The sequence below is a fragment of the Notothenia rossii genome (genome assembly GCF_949606895.1).
Source record: "Notothenia rossii genome assembly, chromosome: 7".
In the NCBI taxonomy this organism is placed as follows: domain Eukaryota; kingdom Metazoa; phylum Chordata; class Actinopteri; order Perciformes; family Nototheniidae; genus Notothenia; species Notothenia rossii.
In genome coordinates this window covers 9,711,842-9,717,841 of record NC_136905.1, presented here as the reverse complement: position 1 = coordinate 9,717,841, position 6,000 = coordinate 9,711,842, and the positions used below count along the sequence as shown (strand labels likewise).

Genomic DNA, 6,000 nt, shown 5'->3' with positions numbered 1-6,000 from the left:
CTCAGTGAAAGTGGTACTGCTGGACAGAGTGCTACTTGGACTACTACCACACGTACAATCAAGTACTTTTATAATGTACTTTTTTAGTAATCCCCTGTCAAACTCCACTCCAGAGTCAACCAGTCTCATGGCATTTCGTGTTATAGTCACAAAATGTAATCTATTGATTCGTGTTCACCAACACGATTATCCCCTTTTTTTCGTGTCACACAGAACGATTTTTAAAGCAATGTATTTCTACTGGTAATGTGTTTCGTGCCTGCAGCACGTCTTTTTCTCCGGTCGGGTCGTGGAAGACCGGAAGCTGTGTGGTTCATAGTTAGTATAGGCTACTGTAGCTTTTTACACTGGAGGCGCCCATCTCGGCCGAAGTCGGTTCATATTAACCTAAAGGTACATAATTAAATGGTAAATGTCGCTTTTAAGGAGCAGAACATTTTTGTTTTATTTGTGTGTGAATAATGAAATAATTTCAAATATGTTTTTCTGTGATAGGTAATTGGCGTGGAGAAGATTGACCTCAGCCTTGCTTTGAACATTGTTCCAAAGGCTCTGTAGTAAATGGTGAGTATTAAAATGTTTTGCGTGATTTACTTGACTAACTTAAACTTGATCTTTAACTAATTGAAAACTGGTATTAGTCTGACAATTTCTGAATATGTATTCATAACATTTACATACTGCAAACATTGCAGGGATATACACATTTTCTGATTTATTAGGCAAAAGTTATTCAGAAAGTGAGAGGCAAAAGCCGAACATTCTGCGATAAAGCCTCCTTCACAAAAGTGATAATGTTTTGTTTGTTGAAATGGCTATAAGGGTGTTTCTTATATGTAGTCTTACATTACAGTAATACTTATTTTAAGCCGCTTCCGAAAAAAACATAAACTAAATGAAATGTAATGTAGTCTAACCTGGTTGTTCGTACTTGATATCAAAAGTTATTCTCACTATGGAGCCAAAACAGGAGTAATGTGGTCCCTTTTCCGTGCTCTGGTCAATACATTTTGAATCAGCTGAAGCAACTTAACTGACTTTTTGGTACACCCTGATAATAAAGAGTTACAATAAGCTAGCCTTGAAGTAACAAATGCATGGACTAGTTTCTGCAGCGTTTTGAGGCAAGATATGCCTGGTATGTGGTTTTGTAAATACATTTAGCACACAACTACAATCACAACATCATTAGAAAAAGAAATTATTTCATGATTTTTATGACTGTGATATTTTGTTTTCTTTGATAAATGCGGAGTTTAAGCGTACAACAACCCTGCCCCTCCAATTAAGATTTCTCTCTCATTTGGATGTGCTATCTGAAAAACTTCTGAAGGTTTTTGAGAAGAGAGGAGGACAGATAGGCCAGCGTCTGAACTGTATTATGTCAAACATGACTCAAGTAAGAATTCATTTTAAGGAAATTATACATCGAGTCAATAGTGTACATATTTCATTGAGCGAAACAGATTCTTAGGTTGATGATGTTGATTTAGGCCGGGATTGTCTTCTCAAGGGGCTGTGTGTGTACCTCAATGAGAGAGTTTGTGGTCAGTAGAAGTAATATTTGACCTTTTGATTTTTTGATGGGCTTTAAAATATGTATTTATTGAAACACCACATAGTATATAGCCTAAACCCTAAAGCAAGTGAACATCTCTGTTTTTTGTTTAATAGCCAGATTGAAAAGCTAGAGAGCTTTTAATTTAAAACGGATACAGGAAATGAAACATTTTTTATCAGGTCAGACAGGAGTATATCAGATAACAAGGAGGCTTAAAAGTACTGAAATCTGACAAAATGTACTTGTTAAACACAGGGATTTAGTAATGGGTATATATATGTATTGATTTGTTCGATCTCACTCTGTTCCCTTTGTGACTGTGCACTCTGCAGGCAGAAGATGAAGACGTCATTCTGCGGTCCATTCAGGGGATTACAGTGGGATTTTAGGTTTTCAAACACAATTCCACCATGAGACCAGAGGACAGATGAGACCAGAGGACAGATTGTCCTGGAAGGCCAACAGGTACTAACTGATGTGGACAACTTTGCATTAGCTGCTACCATGCTGTTTGGACTAATGTATGCAATGAACCTGAACTACCCCCCTAAACTGAAGTGCAGGTTCGAAGTGCTCCCGCAAATGTTAATGGAGCTAGACGGCAACATGCTCTCCAAGAAAGCCCAAGCATTTAAAAACAAACTGCTTGAGTGAGCTGTTGCCATGGACCATTGTGCACTTTTACACCATTCATACTGGACTTTCATCGATACAACTGTCTTGCACTTCCTTTGCTCATGCTTTTGGCTGTGTTGATTTGCATGTTTCAGAAATGTGGGTTTTTCCTGGGGTCATGTGTTTTCAGAATGTACCACTTATCATGTGTTTCAGAATGTACTAATTGCGCTACTTCAAAATGTCAGTTCTTTTTTTAATTTGTAATACTTTCTTTAGTGCACATGTGGTGAGAAACCAGGCCATTATTATACTTTCATGTATTATTCCAAAGCAATGCCATTGCTTTTTTTGCATTAAAGTGCCCTTTCATATTAGCAGGTTACTTATAATGGATTTGCAAGAACATTTCCTTTTTTCGGCTAGGCGTTGACATTTTCTATTAATTGTTTACTATGAATGAGTTACAAAAATAAGCCTTTCTTTGCCATTTGGCCCAATAAACCTTTATTTTGGTGGGGAGAATAGTTTCCTTTAAGCTTCCTTGCTGTGTTCTAACACAATAATGTATATGTACATGCATCACAAACATTTTCTATTTATTTGTATTTCTTTATTTTCAATGTATTTGTTAATTCTCCTGGGGCTGCATGATGGAAAAACCAAAAGCTCATCTGGATGTGTGGTGGTTGTTAATATTGTTTTATTTTTTGAGAAAAATACATGAATGTTGTTCAAAGAAATGTGTTTGTCTTTATTGACTGTTTGTTTTAAAATGTTATGATAAATGCTGTAGATATAAGAGATTAGGATGGATCCTGTTGAAGAATGTACGACATGCCTCTATTCACATGAAATAAATAATCTTATGTACCCCTTGAGCACTAGGTAGATTAAACAGAAAACTATAGCATGTAGTTTAAACAAAACATTCATGTGGCTTTAACAGGTATGAAATATACTGAGTATATTAAAAGCCTAAAATGAACATAAAAAGTCATGTTGGTTAAACATAGGGTAAATGAATATACCTAATATTAAAGTAAATATTCACATTAACATAACAATTTCATGTTTCTTTGACATAACATAGTTGTGTGTCTTTAACATAATGGAATAGTTTTGAGTACACATGATTTTAATATGTGCCACCGATGTTCATGTCTTTTATTACTTAAGTCCAACAGACTTTTTACAGTGAAGCTTAAATAAAGAAATCATGTTGCTTTAACAGGTACAAGTTAAATATACTGAGCATATTACAAGCCTAAAATGAACATAAAAAAGTCATGTTGGTTAAACATAGGGTAAATGAATATACTTAAAGGTTACCTATCATGCAAAATGCATTTTTGAACGTCTTTTATACATGAATATGTGTCCCCGGTGTTCCAGGGAACTCACCGAGTGTCAGAAAACACAACCCTCTCTATTTTCCTCCATACCCAAATCTCTTAAAAAGGGGCTGCAACGGATCTAATACAGACTGATCAAGATTTGAACCCTTCTGTCACGTCACAGAAGTGGCGCTACAGCAATTGGGCCAACTCCACCAATCAGGAGGAGATAGCCACGGACATTGCCGTTCGAACGCGCTGTAGATGCTGTAGTACATATGCCAGGCCTGTAGATGGTGCTGTTCTCACAGAATCAGCCCATGCAAAGACAGTGTTAAATTGAGCGAAATGAGGAATGGCTAAAATGTGTGATCTGTTTGGTATTTTGAAAAATAAAAAGTATAAATATGCTTTATATAGGTATGGTCCTACACTATATTATTCAAATATAGCATGATAGGTCCACTTTAATATTAAAGGAAATATTCAAATGAACATAACAATTTCATGTTTCTTTGATATAAACATAGTTGTGTGTCTTTAACATAATGGAATAGTTTTGAGTACACATGTGTTTAATATGTGCAACCAATGTCCATGTTAAAATCATGTGAATCCAACAGCCCTTTTTTTTCAGTGTGCTAAGTCAGTAGTATTTTAGTTACATTTATTTTATACATTTAAGGAAAAAGCAAACTCAATAGTGGACCAAATATCGGACTATATCATGTATTCTTAAACCTCCTGTTATCCTGAAATTAACTTTAAACCCTTTATTCTTTGGGGTCATTTGACCCCAGCATTTTAAGCCTCAAGAACATTTATCATATTCAAAGTGCATGTTTCAGGTGGTTCATTCAAATACAACATTAAGCCCATGCCCCCCCACCCAACCCATTATACATCCAGAATTCCTATTATGTGAAGTTCGGAACATATATGTGACCGGCTCCATCGACATCAGTCGCATTGACCCGAAGACACATTTACACTGTTGGAAAGAGGAGATTCCTAGCTTTCTAATGATATCAGGATTGTTTTTGTACTCCAAGTGGTTGTCCCTGTACCAGTTCTATAGCAGTTTGACAGGGTATTACTCAAAAGGTACACGATAAAAGTACTTGATTGTACTTGTGGTAGTAGTCTAAGAAGTACTGAGTCCAACAGTGCCAATTTTATTAAGAACTTATGGTAAAACATATTTGTATCGAAAAATATAGCAAAAAAACATGCATTATTTTATTCTTGTACTAGCGTCAGTGCCGCTTCTCGGCGATTACCGTAAAGACGCTATTAATCGTGCACTCAAAAATGAAGAGCTGCTCATTTGACCAAGCAAATTTGAGAGACGGTGATTGAGTTGACCGCAGTATTTTTAGTGCCTGCTAGAGAGATGGTACTATCCTGGGGGGGAAAACGTGCCCCAGTTCTGATTGGCTGGGCGAATTGCAAACCACGCCCCGTAAAACTCTGAAAAGTTTTGTGAAGCCGCCATTGTATTTGTGGCATTAGCATTATTAGCATTAGCCCCGCGCACCAACGGAGAGAGAATAACTTATGGCAACACAAAAAAACATGGGAGCGGTGGAGTGATGAGGAGGTGTCGGCGTTCTGTCGATTTACTCGGAAGGCTTCAGGCGGTAGTATACGCCGTGAAGTTGTTTGCAGCCTGCCAGTAAACCCAAAGCAGAAGAAGACGAAGTGACGTCAGTGGCTCATTTGCGTAATCTTCCCTCAGGGAGAAGTACTCCGGTGTGAACGCGATTGGTACTTAGTGCTTTAAGCGTGCCGAGCCGTGCGGGGCCCGTTTTTGGTTGCGTTTCCACTTGGCCTGGTACCGGCTAGCGGGTCCTAATTCACAGTTTTTCTGGCCCCATAAAATCGCGGTTCTAGGTCCAGGAACAACCAGGCTGAGTCGGGCTGAGAATGCTAAACTAGAGAGAGAATCGCTGGCAAGGGAGCCACAACTACAACAAGATGAACATATTTGACCATGATTTAATTGTAATACACGTTTCAAAATGATGCCGAAGTAACAACATACTGATACCGGTTAGTAAAAACCATGAATTAATGCTTTGACAAGTCTGCAGACGGACGGCAGGCGAAAAACCTTTTAAAATGTGTGTTTTCTAAATGGAGATTGGCTAAGTTAACGTTGTATATACTCCGACCGTCTACACTCACAACAACGGTCTATACAGACATAAACAAACCAGCGACTGTATTCACCATGACACAGACAGTCTGTGGTTTGTACTTGTTTAACTTTTGTCTAGTTTCTGAACAGATATGAGGAGCTGTGAGCTCTGAGGGCTAACAGCTAACGGCTGTGTTGTTTTTCTGGGGCTCTCATTGAAGATGACGTCACGGCTCCGCCTACACTGCGTTACTATAGATACTACCCCAGTTCCTAAACTGTAATGGAAATGCGCCATAAAGTGAGCCAGTCCTAACGAGGCCTAGCCATACCGAGCGAGGCCGAGC

The 6,000-nt window shown here is 38.1% G+C and overlaps 1 long non-coding RNA gene across 1 annotated transcript; it reads left to right on the top strand.

Annotated features, from left to right (window-relative positions):
- Nucleotides 1–493: 493 nt before the first annotated feature.
- Nucleotides 494–3,302, top strand: LOC307046774. The gene is made up of 3 exons (XR_013810236.1): nt 494–564; nt 1,291–1,399; nt 1,894–3,302. It is a non-coding gene; the product is annotated as an uncharacterized lncRNA (long non-coding RNA).
- The last annotated feature ends 2,698 nt before the right edge of the window (nt 3,303–6,000 follow it).